This window comes from Capra hircus, chromosome 7 (assembly GCF_001704415.2).
Source record: "Capra hircus breed San Clemente chromosome 7, ASM170441v1, whole genome shotgun sequence".
NCBI lineage: Eukaryota > Metazoa > Chordata > Mammalia > Artiodactyla > Bovidae > Capra > Capra hircus.
In genome coordinates this window covers 51,933,000-51,948,955 of record NC_030814.1, presented here as the reverse complement: position 1 = coordinate 51,948,955, position 15,956 = coordinate 51,933,000, and the positions used below count along the sequence as shown (strand labels likewise).

General features: G+C 37.2%; 1 protein-coding gene and 1 pseudogene across 3 annotated transcripts in view; both read left to right on the top strand.

Moving 5' to 3' along the window:
* The window catches only part of STK32A (serine/threonine kinase 32A), a 133,369-nt gene that overhangs the window by 47,946 nt on the left and 69,467 nt on the right, over positions 1-15,956 (top strand). The window lies entirely within an intron of this gene.
* LOC102189120 lies at positions 8,272-14,836 on the top strand (annotated as a pseudogene).

Sequence of the window (15,956 nt, the reverse complement as noted above, 5' to 3'; positions counted from 1 at the left end):
ACTCTGGGATCAAACCCATGTCTCCTGTGATGCAGGCAATTCTTTTATCGCTGAGCCACCAGGGTTGGATATATTCTGTAAGTAAGTCCTATTGAGGATGTAAATTATTTGCCCAGTCTGTGACTTATCTTTTCATTAAAGCTTGAATTTAAATATGGTATAATTTATCAGTCTTTTCCTTTATAGGCAGTGCTTTCTATATCATATTTAGGAAATCTTTGCCCATACCAATGTGAAAATGTCTCCTGTTTCCTAGAAGCTTTGTTGTTTTAGCTTTTATGCTTACATCTGTAACCCAGGATCAAGATTCATTTTTCTCCCATATGGATATCTAATTAACCCTACATCATTTATTGAAGCTTTTTCACTTTCCTTCCTGCATCATAGTGACACATTTGTTATTAGTCAAGTCATTACATATGTGTGGGTTTCTAGGCTTTGTTTTATTGATCTGTTTGTGTACCTTGACATATTATTCACACCACCCTGAGTACTGTAGCTTCAGACTGGTAAAAGAATTCAGTAACATAATTCTTATTCTTGATTAATTTGATTATGGTTGGCCCTTTCCAATTCTGTGTTGGCTTTTCAATTTGTATTTTAAAGCTGCTGGTATTTATATTGGGTTACATTGAATTTATGGATTAGTTCAGGGAGAATTAACATATATTTAAACTATTAAACCTTCCAGTTTATCAAATATACACACACATATACCTATAATTAAGATATCCCTTAATTTCTATTTTCAGTTTCAGTTTTTAGCTTAGAGTTCTAGCTTATTTGTCTTTAGATTTATTTCTAGGTATTTGATGTGTTTTGTGTGCGTGCTTAGTCACTCGGTCATGTCTGACTCTGTGACTCCAGGGATTGCAGCCAGCCAGGCTCCACTATCCATGGAATTTTCCAGGCAAGAATACTAGAGCAGGTTGCTATTACCTACTCCAGGGATTTAATGTTTTTTACATGACTACAAACAGTAATTATCAAGATTAAATTTTCTAGTAGTTTGTTGCTTGTTTACCAAAATACAGTTGACTTTCAATATTGACTTTGTGTCCAGTGACCTTGTTAAATTCTCTTATTCATTCTACCAGTAGGCCTGTTGATACTTTTGGATCTTCAAAGTTTATAATCATGTCATTAACTAACAATGACAGTTTTAGTTCTTCCTTTCCAACCTTCTTACCGTTTACTTTCATGCCCATTGCAATTGTATTGAGAAAAATGCAGAGCATAGTGCACACCCTTATGTGTTTGTCCTGATTTCACAGGGAAGGTTTTCAGGATTTCAAGATTTCATATGATAACTATGGATTTGTAGATATCCATTATCACAACGGGCTTCCTTTGTGGCTCAGTGGTAAAGAATCCACCTGCAATGCGGGAGACCTGGGTTCGATCCCTGGGTTGGCTGATCTCCTTTAGAATGGACTGGTTGGGTCTCCTTGCAGACCAAGGGACTCTCAAGAGTCTTCTCCAACACCACAGTTCAAAAGCATCACTTTCTAAATATCTATTTCAGACTTGTGGTTATAAATGTAAAGTAAATCCAGTCAGCACTGTTTGTTTTTCTCCTTAGAGTTCACTTAATGGATATTTGTTAGGTTTTTGCTGCTGGGGTTTTTTTTTTTTTTTTCAGTTTTTTATTTTTTTAATTTTAAAATCTTTAATTCTTACATGCGTTTCCAAACATGAACCCCCCTCCCACCTCCCTCCCCACAACATCTCTGTGGGTCATCCCCATGCACCAGCCCCAAGCATGCTGTATCCTGCGTCAGACATAGACTGGCGATTCAATTCTTACATGATAGTATACATGTTAGAATGCCATTCTCCCAAATCATCCCACCCTCTCCCTCTCCCTCTCCCTCTGATTCCAAAAGTCCGTTATACCCATCTGTGTCTTTTTTCCTGTCTTGCATACAGGGTCGTCATTGCCATCTTTCTTAATTCCATATATATGTGTTAGTATACTGTATTGGTGTTTTTCTTTCTGGCTTACTTCACTCTGTATAATCGGCTCCAGTTTCATCCATCTCATCAGAACTGATTCAAATGAATTCTTTTTAACGGCTGAGTAATACTCCATTGTGTATATGTACCACAGCTTTCTTATCCATTCACCTGCTGATGGACATCTAGGTTGTTTCCATGTCCTGGCTATTATAAACAGTGCTGCAATGAACATTGGGGTACATGTGTCTCTTTCAATTCTGGTTTCCTCAGTGTGTATGCCCAGAAGTGGGATTGCTGGGTCATAAGGTAGTTCTATTTGCAATTTTTTAAGGAATCTCCACACTGTTCTCCATAGTGGCTGTACTAGTTTGTATTCCCACCAACAGTGTAGGAGGGTTCCCTTTTCTCCACACCTTCTCCAGCATTTATTGCTTGCAGAATTTTGGATCGCAGCCATTCTGACTGGTGTGAAGTGGTACCTCATTGTGGTTTTGATTTGCATTTCTCTAATAATGAGTGATGTTGAGCATCTTTTCATGTGTTTGTTAGCCATCCGTATGTCTTCTTTGGAGAAATGTCTATTTAGTTCTTTGGCCCATTTTTTGATTGGGTCGTTTATTTTTCTGGAATTGAGCTGTGTAAGTTGCTTGTATATTTTTGAGGTTAGTTGCTTGTCAGTTGCTTCATTTGCTATTATTTTCTCCCATTCAGAAGGCTGTCTTTTCACCTTGCTTATATTTTCCTTTGTTGTGCAGAAGCTTTTAATTTTAATTAGATCCCATTTGTTTAGTTTTGCTTTTATTTCCAGAATTCTGGGAGGTGGATCATAGAGGATCCTGCTGTGATTTATGTCTGAGAGTGTTTTGCCTATGTTCTCCTCTAGGAGTTTTATAGTTTCTAGTCTTACATTTAGATCTTTAATCCATTTTGAGTTTATTTTTGTGTGCAGTGTTAGAAAGTGATCTAGTTTCATTCTTTTACAAGTGGTTGACCAGTTTTCCCAGCACCACTTGTTAAAGAGATTGTCTTTACTCCATTGTATATTCTTGCCTCCTTTGTCAAAGATAAGGTGTCCATATGTGTGTGGATTTATCTCTGGGCTTTCTATTTTGTTCCATTGATCTATATGTCTGTCTTTGTGCCAGTACCATACTGTTTTGATGACTGTGGCTTTGTAGTAGAGCCTGAAGTCAGGCAAGTTGATTCCTCCAGTTCCATTCTTCTTTCTCAAGATTGCTTTGGCTATTCGAGGTTTTTTGTATTTCCATACAAATCTTGAAATTATTTGTTCTAGTTCTGTGAAAAATATGGCTGGTAGCTTGATAGGGATTGCAACACACAGAAATCCCTTGCATTCCTATACACTAATAATGAGAAAGTAGAAAAAGAAATTAAGGAAACAATTCCATTCACCATTGCAATGAAAAGAATAAAATACTTAGGAATATATCTACCTAAAGAAACTAAAGACCTATATATAGAAAACTATAAAACACTGATGAAAGAAATCAAAGAGGACACTAATAGATGGAGAAATATACCATGTTCATGGATCGGAAGAATCAATGTAGTGAAAATGAGTATACTACCCAAAGCAATTTACAAATTCAATGCTGCTATTTTAAAGCATATAGATGTGTTTAAGTTTAGTTGGGAGAGGTATCCTCACTATGACAGAATTAAAAAAATTGAAAAATGTATTTTGAAGAGGTAGACTCAAGATATAGACTCTTGGAGGAAACTTGAGGAAATCATACATACATGAAACCTAAGACAGTTTATATCTTTTTGCTTTTCATACTTTTCATACAGCCTAGACAGCACATTAAAAAGCAGAGACATTACTTTGTCAACAAAGGTCCGTCTAGTCAATGCTATGGTTTTTCCAGTAGTCATGTATGAATATGAGAGTTGGACTATAAAGAAAGCTGAGTGCCGAAGAATTGATGCTTTTGAACTGTGGTGTTGGAGAAGACTCTTGAGAGTCCCTTGGACTGCAAGGAGATTAAGCCAGTCAATCCTAAAGGAGATCAACCCTGAATATTGATTGGAAGGACTGATGCTGAAGCGGAAACTCCAATACTTTGGCCACCTGATGCAAAGAACTGACTTATTGGAAAAGACTCTGATGCTAGGAAAGATTGAAGGCAGGAGGAGAAGGGGACAATAGAGAATGAGATAATTGGATAGCATCACTGACTCCGTGGACATGAGTTTGAGAAGCTCCAGGAGTTGGTGATAGACAGGGAGGCCTGGCGTGCTGCAGTCCATGGGGTCGCAAAGAGTTGGACACAACTGAGCAACTGAACTGAAGACAGTTCATATTTTTGAGAGTTTATTTTTGAGGTGTTATGCTGAAATATTACATGTATGATCTCATGTATTTTCAAATACTAGTTCCTATACATTAAAAGTAGTATTTGTCCCCTTATAAAGATAAGTAAACTGAAGATGAGAGGTTTGATTCCTTGCCAAACGACAAAACCAGAAAGTCATGCCAAGTCTAGATTCTAAATCCCACTCCCAAATTCTTTAAGACACTCAGTGTTAACTTATATTTTATTTTACTGTTACTTATACATATATCATTACTTTAAAAACTCTGGAATTGAAGTTTAAAAAATTACACAAGACTACACAATCAATTAAAAATTTTTCAAGAGTCTTTTAACATGATGAGTTATAATGTGTTAGTGAAACCAAATCACCATTTGTAACTTGATATATTCCAATTTGACATTAAAAAAAGCAGAAAAAAAAATATGCCTGCTCCTGCTTCCCTGATAGAGTTCCAAGTGCTGGATATCAAAACTGGAAATGGATGGAAAGCCACATGAGATCAAAACATTTCTGAATGTTGGTCTAGTTTGACTGTAAACACTAGTCAGGTGAAGGGAAATGGGATGCATTAAAAATGAGAAGGGCGTGGAGGACAAAGTAAGGATCTCTGTATTTGGTAGCAGGCCTGGGACGTCCTCTCCTAGCCCTGGAATTTTGAGGCAGCTAGGTCAGTAAGGACATAAATTGCTTTTCTGGCTAAAGAGGCAAAGGAATAGACAATAGCAGGTGCCAGATGAACTTTTTTCCTCTCCACTTCATCCACTGGAGAAATCAATCAAAATACATGATTCAGCATATCCTGGAACCCTCTCAGCCCCGTCAGGGCCTGTCCAGCCACTTTTTGAATCACAGGTGGTAATTGGTGACCCATCAGTGACCCGAATTCATCCCACTTAGAGTGTCTCTCTGCAGGCAGTCTATAATTATCCCAAAGCACAAAAAGTGTTAACTTCTGATATTTTTTCTCCGGACCCCTGAAAAATTCTATGGGTAAGAATATAATTTAATGCTTCCTTATTATCATCTGAGCATGGGTCTTGGCTTTTCCTTTTACATGGGGGAGGGGACGAGATGTTGTTATTCCCCTTTGCTTGTTTACTGGCTAGAGTAATCTCTGAGATACTATCTCAGGAGATTCTGTAGAAGATGATAATAGTCATATTTTCCCCAGAGAAACTTCATAAATAACATCTCCAGAGCCAGTCCAGATGAGCTGATGGATCACAGAATAACATTTAAAGCTCTGTCCAGAGAGAGGTCAGAGCTGGAGGAAAATCAGCTACTACATCACGATGTCAGGAAAATAATCTGCAGTGTCTTAGGTGTGGTGTTTAAAATTCATCCACAATCTTTGTCATTACGTAAATTATGGATTTTGGTTCATTTTCTCAGAGGCTATAGTTTATGGTTTGAATCAGGCAAGTAAGTGTGTATATTGCTATCTCTGAGGCTTTTGAGTCCTTGCAATCAAAGTCAGGTCCTTCTGTTAGTTTCTAGTACAGTATCCTACACTTTTCCTTCACAGCCCTTATCATGTTTTATAACTAGATATTTGTGCAAATATTTGTTTTGTAGATGATTAGATTTAAGAAGAAGGAAACCATGATCCTTGATTTACTCTTTTAGCCTCAGCACCTTGTATAATAAACATATAATAATTAGGTATAAAATGGTCATTGAATAAACAAATGTTCATCATGTACCAAGCTATTTGGATGCTGAGGTTGTGGATGGATGGAATGAGGAAAGCATAAATTCCTCAGTGTTCAAATGAGGAATTCAGGTCAAAAAAAAAAAGAAATGGTTACAGTACAATACAAAGCAAGCATCTTTAGCTAGGTTTCTGGAGTGTTCTGTAACAGAGAAATGACTGGGTGCTCTTAAAGTACAAAGAGGATTAACATCTTATTTATATTTGGTGAGAAGAAGTTAGGAAAGACTAAAGTAGAGGATAAATGAAATCTGAGTCTTTATGTCTTCTGTGTTATGCTGTGCTTAGTCACTCAGGCATGTCCGACTCTTTGCAACCCTATGGACTATAGCCCGCCAGGCTCCTCTGTCCATGGGGATTCTCTAGGCAATAATATTGGAGTTGGTTGCTATGCCCTCCCCTAGGGGATCTTCTCAACCCAGGGATCAAACCCAGGTCTCCCGCATTGCAGGTGGATTCTTACCAGCTGAGCCACCAGGGAGTGAAGCTATGTCTCCTGAGATGTATGTAAAAGTTTCCTCTGGTGAAAGGAAGTTTTAATGAACATTTATCATAACTATTACATGGTAGTCCTCACATTCATTCTATGGACTTCCAAAAAGATCTATGTAAATTCTAAATTTTCCATGTTTATGAATTTTAGATATATGTTATTTTTTTTTCTAATTTTTGGTCATACCCTATGGCATGTGGAACCATGGTTTCCCAATAGGGATTGAATACATGCACCCTGCATTGGGAGGCAGAGTCTTAACCACTGGACCACCAGGAAGTCCCTGTTGCTGCTGATGCTAAGTCTCTTCAGTTGTGTCCGACTCTGTGCGACCCTATGGACGGCAGCCCACCAGGCTCCTCTGTCCCTGGGATTCTCCAGGCAAGAATACTGGAGTGGGTTGCCATTTCCTTCTCCAAGGAAGTCCCTAGATATGTGCATTTTGAACCTGGATATACTGTACATGTAAGATATACGAGAGGATGAGGTCATCTATGTGTGTTTTGATGAAGGCATTTAAGGTGTTTTTTCCTTGGAGAATATTGTAAGGCTATTTATGAGACAGAGAAAAAGCATTTTATAAATTTCAAATCTTCTTAACTCTACTGCTGGGTTTTCCTGAAGAGGAAAACTGGACAACATATTCTAGAAAGGGAATGTGGGGAATAGGTACTCTCATAAATGCTTTGTGGGAATGAAAAATGATACACCCTCTATAGAGATAAATTTGGCAATTCAGAGTCTAAAATTACATATGCCTTTACCCTTTGTTTTAATAAACTTTATCTTAGCAAACTCACTTCTAGGAATCTACCCCAAAGTAGTTCTGGCCAAAATACAAAAAGCAAGATGCAAAGAGCTTTTCACTATGGTATCAGTAATAGCAAAAGGCTGGAAAGAACCCAAATTTCCTTCAGTAGGAAACAGGTTTGAGTAAACAAGTAATATCCTTAAAATGCAGCAGTACACAGCTGAGAAAGGGAATGAGAAGTATCTCCATATACTATTAAGGTCTGTTGGCTAGTATATACCTTTAAGTGGAAAAAGCAGTGTGACCTCAAATTGATCTACAGACTCTGTCTATATCCTTATCAAAATCTCAGCTAGATTCTTTGGAAAAAAAAAAAATGGCAAGCTGATCTTAAAACTCATATACAACTTCAAGGGGTCTGAAACTCAAGAAATTCAAAGGAATAGCTAAAACAGTCTCAAAAGAACAAAGTTGGAGGGCTCACACATGATTTCAAAACTTAATCCAAAGCTGCAGTAGTCAAGACGGTGTAGAAGGCGCATAATGATAAACATAAAACTGAGTTGAGAGTCTAAAAACAAACCCTTCATTTATCAGGGAGCCAAGAAAATTCAATGGACAAACAGTCTTTTCAACAAATGGTGCTGGGACAATGTGATATTCAAATGCAAAGAACCCCTACTTCACACTAACAAAAATGAACTCAAAATAGGTAATGGACCTAAAGAACAAAAACCATAAAAATTATTGTTCTAAAAAATTGGAGTAGATCTTTGTTATCTTGGATTAGGCAATAGTTTTTTAGATATGACACCAAAAGCACAACTAATAAAAGAAAAATACAGATAAATTGGACACCATCAAAATTTAAAGCTTTTGTTGTTCAAAGACATCATCAAGAAAGTTAAAAGTGGGAAAAATATTTGCAAATCATATATCTGATAAGGGACTTGCATCTAAAATATGTAAAGGATTCTTATAACTCAATAATAAAAAGAGAGATAAAACAATTGGAAAATGGACAAAAGGTTAGAACAGAATAGCATTTTGACAAAGAAGATATGCACATGAAAAGATGTTCAACATCACTAGGCATTAGGGAGATGCAAATCAAAACCACAGTGATATACCACTTCACACCAATTAGAATGGCTACTACTTAAAAATTGGAATGTAAAAAGTGTTGGCAAGATAAGAAGTAATTAGAACCAGTGTGCATTGCTGTGGGAATGTAACATTGCAGTCACTGCGAAAAGTGGTTTGGCAGGTCCTTCAAAAGGGCTTCCCTGCTATCTCAGATGGTAAAGTATCTGCCTGTAATGCAGGAGACTGGGGTTCAATCCCTGGGTCAGGAAGATGCCCTGGAGAAGAGAATGGCTACCCGTTTCAGTATTCTTACCTTGAGAATTCCACGGACAGAGGAGCCTGGCGGGCTACAGTCCATAGGGTCACAAGGAGTCAGACACGACTGAGCAACTATCACTTTCACTTCTTAAAAAGTTAAACATAGAATTACCATGCAATCTAGTGAATATGCTATCCTAAGAATATGCTAAAATATTTGAAAGGGACTCAGATACTTGTACACCAATATTCATAGTGGCACTTTTCGCAGATATCAAAAGGTAGAAACAACCCAAATGTTTGTCAACAGATGAATGGAAAAACAAATTGTGGTATATACATACAGCAGGATATTATTCAGCCTAAAAAGGGATGAAATTCTGATAGATACTGCATGAATAAACCTTGAAAACATTATGCTAAGGCTTATGAAATAAGCCTGATACAAAATTTCACTTACAAGAGGTACCTAAAATAGACAAATACATACACGTAGAAACAAGGGTTACCAGGGATTGGGAGAGGGAGAATTGCAACATATTCTTTTAATGGGTAGAATTCTTGTTCAGGGTGAAGAGAAAATTCTGGAAATAGGTCATGGTGATGATTACACAACATTGTGAATATATTTAATGTCACTAAATTATACACTTATGGTAAATCTTATGTTACATGTCTTTTACCACAATCAAAAAATATTTTTAGAAGTTATTAATAAATGAATGGAGGTATTAAAATGGAGAGGTATATTGGCTTTTTCTCAATATACCTGGTTTTGCAGACTTGACTTTGACTTCATAAAATACATAAATATTTTATATAACTATAAAACAAAGTGAAATTTTAAAAACCATCCCCTCAAATGGAATGTATAGTGAAACAAATGAACCCAAGCCTCCATCTGGTTTTGCCGTATAACCACACAGAAATGTACTATTTCAAGGGACTTGCAGTGACTTTTAGTGTAATTATGCTGTAATGACAAAAAAGAATAGCAATCGCTTAAAGTGTTTTCAGTAATGGTATTGTTGAAGGTAACGTTGATATTCTATTCTGAAAGTGTTTTACATATATTATGGGATAAAGCAAACAGCATGGTGGGTAATATGTTAAAACCTTGAGAGATCTCAAAATCTTTGAGAATCAGGATTTTCAGTATGGAAGAAGGGAGTTACTGCTATAATACTGATGAGATTAAGAGTTGCTATAATCTTGAATATAAATTGAAAATGTCACTATAAATTTATGGCACATTTACCTTCAATTATTTTTATGGTAATATGTATATATTATGCATGCATGCATGCTAAGTCTCTTCAGTCATGTCCAACTCTTTGTGAGCCTATGGACGTAGCCCACCAGGCTCCTCTGTCCATGGGATTCTCCAGAGAAGAATACTGGAGTGATTTGCCATGCCCTCCTCTAGGGGGACCTTCCCAAACCAGGGATCAAACCCGAGTCTCTTAGGTCTCCTGCATTGGCAGGTAGGCTTTGTTTTTTTTTTTTTTTTTGAATCACTTGTGCTACCTGAGAATCATATATATATAGCTATAGCTAAGTCGCTTCAGTCGTGTCTGACTGTGCAACCCCATAGATGGCAGCCCACCAGGCTCCCCTATCCCTGGGATTCTCCAGGCAAGAACACTGGAGTGGATTGCCATTGCCTTCTCCAATATATACACACACAATTATATATAATACTTTATATCAAGTATTTATATCTATTCCTAGCTCTGCCCATTGAAAAGACCTAGTAGTAATGACAACTCAATTGCAGCAAACAGTTTTGTCACTCAGTCTGGAGGAGGAAATGTACAAAATCACCATGAATATCTTTTCATATCAGAAAGTCTTCTGATAGATTTATAGCTATCAAAACCTACTAGAGTTATTTCAAAATAAACACATGATGCAACCTGGCTACGTTCCAAAGGCCAAAAAACAGACATCAGTTTTAAGAGTGATAACATCACACCCATGATTTCATTATGATTAAAAAAAACTTACTGATTGCTTTGGGAGGATGCTAGGAAACCAAAAAATCATTTTGAAACGTGATAAATAAAAGACCTCAGCCTTTGTTTTACCTTTCCTATATGAACCATACCTTAAGTAACCAAATAATTGATGAGATGAAAGCCTGTTTCTCTTTATAAAAGTACTCTAGCTAAAATAAAAAGGAGAAATGATAGAACTCGAATATTACAACCTCCAAGGAATCTTTGGATCTAGTCATTCAGGTGATTAGTGACTGATAACACCATGAGAAGACAGACTTATTAATTATATACCTCCTGATCAAAGTACACACCTCCACCGTTGAAGTAGTCTTGCCCCACCCCACCCAGCAACCCTGCCCAGTCAAACCTGAATCTGGCAAACCTTAAGATCTAATCACCAATTTTTGCAAAATACAGAGCTGTGAAACAGACAGACATGCCAGAAATGCAAACAGCAAAATTCAGACTTTGCAACTGTTTCAGCAAAAATGATTTAATTTCTTCAATAAAAAATTACTAGGAATAAAAGAAAAGAAGAGTTTGGATAAGAAAGCTTGAGAATAAAAACAGGTTTCAAGGGCACATAAACCAAGGACAAAGTATGGACCTTGTCTGAATCCTTTTTAAGGACCCAAATATTCTATAAAAGATTCTTTCTAAAAGCAGACATTTATAGAATAATCAGTGATTTGTGAACACTGAGTATTTGATGAAAACTTCTAGATCATTAATATAGCTTAGAAGCTGACAGGTCTGTGTTAGTTCCTTTCCTGATAAGCCAAGATAACATAAATGATTTTTTCTTTGTTTAATTGAAATATATTTGACACCGAACACTGTGCAATACTAAGTGTACCGCATGTTAACTTGGCACATTTGTGTATTGTAATATGGTTGCTGTCGTGATAATCAGCACTTCTGTCTGTCACATAATGGTCTCCTTTATCAGTGATTGAAATCACTAAGTTCTAATCTCTTAGCAAGTTTATTGATTAGCATACAATACTATTTTCTATACTCACTGTACTGTGTACTAGATTTCTGGGGCTTATTTACTTCTGGTTGCAAGAAGACAATATATTAGGTGTATCAAGGTAGAAATATTTTTGTTGAGTTTATTAGGCCTTCTAAATATAAAAATAAAATGACATAATCTTACTACTTAGATACCTGGTTACCTTATTTTCAAAAAGATTTTATGCATATACCAGCATATGTGTGTAAATGTTCCTTTTCCTTTTGTGTTTGTATAGCCTTTTTTTTTTACTATATACTTTTATATACACTGAGCATCCATGTACTGTAATGCATCTTCCCATCATGGTATCTTTTGAAACTCTTTTCCTATCAGAGTATAGATTTGCCTCATTTTTCAAAAGTTGCTGTATAATCAGTAACATGAATATACTATAATTTATTCATATGCTTTCCTATTAATGGGCATGCAAATTGTTTTTTATTTTATATAATGTCCTGTGTATCCTTACATCTTGGTGTAATTTTTCAAGTGTGTCTATGGTGAAATTTTCCAGCAGTGAAATTATAGGGTCAAATACCATGTGTTTTTTTAAGAGGTGTTTCCAAATTATCCTCAAAGGCACTCTTACCAAACTACCTTCCCTCCTGAACACAGAAGAGTGCCCAGTTCTCCACGTTCTCACTGACAGTGGATTGCATCAAACCTTGATCAATGTCTTGTCACTCTGACACACTAGGTGTGTAAATTCTCTCCCTCTTAAACAATACCAAAGCGAATTTAGATTCTTTTCTCAATTTAGTTCCCATGGTACCCTAGCGAGTAACCTTTCTTTCAGCTTGTTGTGCATGCTGTGGCATTTCCGTTCAAACACAAACACACATACATACACACACACCCCTAAAAAACTGGGCATAATTATTTATAAACTGTTGAAATCTGACTTTTATGAATATCAGTGTTGTCATGGCAAATTCAAAAATCTGTTTGTCTATAATATCTTATGAGAAAACCTGAACAAAATTTGGCCAACCCAATACTCAGTTCAGTTCAGATCAGTCGCACAGTTGTGTCCGACTCTTTGCGACCCCAGGAATCGCAGCACGCCAGGCCTCCCTGTCCATCACCAACTCCCGGAGTCTACCCAAACCCATGTCCATCGAGTTGGTGATGCCATCCAGCCATCTCATCCTCTGTTGCTTCCTTCTCCTCCTGCCTCCAGTCCCTCCCAGCATCAGGGTCTTTTCCAATGAATCAACTTTTCGCATGAGGTGGCCAAAGTATTGAAGTTTCAGCTTTAGCATCAGTCCTTCCAATGAACACTCAGGACTGATCTCCTTTAGAATGGACTGGTTGGATCTCTTTGCAGTCCAAGGGACATTGGTGATCTATTTGCATTATTGTTATGTATGGTGTGGTTTTAAGCTCATCATTTTTGGATGTGAATATCTAATTGTCTCAGCACCATTTTGTTAACCAGTGGTCTTTTCCTGGCATCTCAGTCAAAAATCAATTGACTGTAAAGATATATTTCTGAGCTCTTAGTTCTGTTCCATTGACCTATACCTCTCTCTTAATGCCAGTACCAAACTGTGTTGATAACTATACATTTATAGTACATCTAGAAATTGGGAAGTAAAAGTCCTCTGATTTTTATTTTTTCTTCAAAATTATTTTGGCTATTCTAGGTATTTTAAATTTCTTTATAAATTTAAGAGATACATGTCCATTCATACAAAAGCAAAAAGCCTGCTGGGAATTCGATAGGCATTGCACTGACTTTAGATATAAATTTGAGTATAACTGACATGTCAACAATATTTGAGTCTTTTAATCTATGAACATGGAATGTTTCTCTAGTTATTTAAACCTTTAACTTCCCTAAGTGAAGTTTGGTGATTTCCCATGCACGTCTTGCTCTTCTTTGCTACATTTACTCCTAAGTATTTTATTATTTTTGAACTTTTCTGAATGCAGTTGCATTCTTAATTTTACTTCCACTTTGCTCACTGCTTAATAGAAAAATACAGTTGATTTTTGTATATTGGCCTTGTATCCTGAAACCTTGCTATCTTGTTTATTTTGTGTGTAATTCCCTTATGACTTTCTGTATGCAGAATCATGTTGTCTGCAATTAAAGGAAGTTTCACTTCTTCCCTTCTAATATCCTTTCCTCCTTTCTCTGCTTCCTTTATCCTTCCTTCCCTCTCTCCCATCTTTCATTCCTTTCACTGGCTAGAATCTTCAGTACTATATTGAATAGAAGTGAAAGGAGGTGTTCCTGCCTTGTTTCTGATCTTAGAGGGAAGTAGTCAGTCTTTCCCTATTAAGTATAATATTCACTGTAGGTTTTATTGCAGATACCCTTTGTCAGATTGAGGAAGCTCCCTTCTGTTTCAAGTTTGTTGAGAGTTTTTAATCATAAATGAATGTTGAATTTTGTCACATGCTTTTCCTGTGTCTATTGAGATGATCATAATGTTTTGTCCATTATTCTATTCATATGAGGCTTATATTCATTGATTTTTCAGATATTAATCCCATTTGGTCATGGTGTATAACTTTTTGAACATGTTGATGGATTTGGTTTGCTGTTTTTTTGAGGATTAAACCTGAATTGCAAGTAGAAGATGAAGAAAGGCAAAGATGCACTGGCCTTCTGTTCTTTCCCCACCTTCCTGCTTTCTGACAAAAGAAAGCAGAGGCGCTTTAAAATCGTACATGTCTGAGGTAGGAGGACAATAGTCTCAGGATTTAAAAGCAAGAGCATGGAGAGTAAGCATGAGGTTACCATCCTAGGAGGACTCAATTAATTTGTAGGGTCGTTTTATGGACCACAAGGAACACCACATGAAGGCGGAGTATGGAAAGTTAGAGTGGGTCTTCCTGATAAATAACCTTTTTAATCACCTTCTATAGGATTCATGAAAAAATTTCCATCCAACATTGATGAAGCATCAGGAACTGTGTGTCCAGATATAATTAATCAACTTGGACAGCTCTTTATGATCTTACCAATATATCTGAGTCCTTCGTACCCCAGTTGTTGGCCTACTGCAACCTCATAGATCCTCTCAATGGTGATGCTGCAGCTACGTACCTCCATCTACCAGAAGAATACAAGCAGAAAATTAAAGAGTGCATCCAGAAATATGCAATGGAGGGGGCACTGAAAGAGCAGGAAGAGGGCACCAGAGGCAGCTTTTTGGAGAGTTCTATGTCTGACTTTTTGGAAGATGAGGCCCAGGACATGAAGCTGTAGTAGAAAAAGCACCTGCTTTTCAGAAAGGCTATTATTTCCTAACCATGTGAAGCAGACTATAATATTCATATTTAAACAAAGCAATATCTTATTACTAAACAAGTTTTTATCCATAATAGCATATATATATATATATAATGTATCACCCTTTAGATCTTGATTTCTTGGTCATTTCTCAACCTGAGGTGCATAGCATATTCCCGCATTCCATTTTGGCAGCAATATGTGATCCATATGCATGCATTCATAAGTCCATTTGACCGTGTCAGCGTGTGTGCAACTGAACTGTCAAAAGGAATAACTGCTCAGATAGGCATGAGTCAAAATAACAGGAAAAAGTTGCTTCTTTCATTGATGATTCCAAAGAAACAAACCAAAACCAACTAGCTTTTGGACGTGAAGACAAAGTAGGGCTTTTTCAAAATGGAAAGGAGAGAATTGGGGAGGAAAAGGCCTGCTGTGGGAGCATTTAGAGCCAGCCACATCAGGATCAAAGCTGCTGCTTCCTGCGCACCCTAGGTGGGCCCACTTCTGTGGAGTGACAGTATAAAGCAGGGAGCTCACTGGAGCACTGAAACTTAAAACAACTTTCTCAACTTGGATTTTAAGTACATTTCTATATGTAGATTCCTGCCCCTCTTGCTACCAGGCCCTGTAGCCACAAGTGTTTGTTTTTTGTTTTTGTTTTGCTTTGGAGCCTTTTGGAAATATTTTCTGAATCTGATTCTTTTTCTTGGGGATAGAACTTGTGTTCCAGACTATTTTTTGAGAGGCTAGAACAGGAAGAGAAAAGTGACTGGCAAGAGGTTTCCTCTCATCTGGCAGAGTCCCATTCTCATTGTGCTGTTGGCCACTGTCAGACTGTTGCCCTGGACTAATAAGGGTGGTTGTGGGGGTTTTGTTTTGAGAGTTGGGAGTTGTTGTTGGTTGTTTTAGTTTTTGTTTTTTTTTGGTATGTGTGCATCGTGCTGAGGTTGCATATTTAATCTTCACCTTCCACGAGCTTGCTCCCCCTTGGGCAGCCTCTCAGTGGACCATTAGACTCGGGAAGAAGACCCTGCTGATGCTGTGCCCTGGGTCCTGTCACTCATGTTTTGACTGTGTGTTCCCTTCTGCTGCT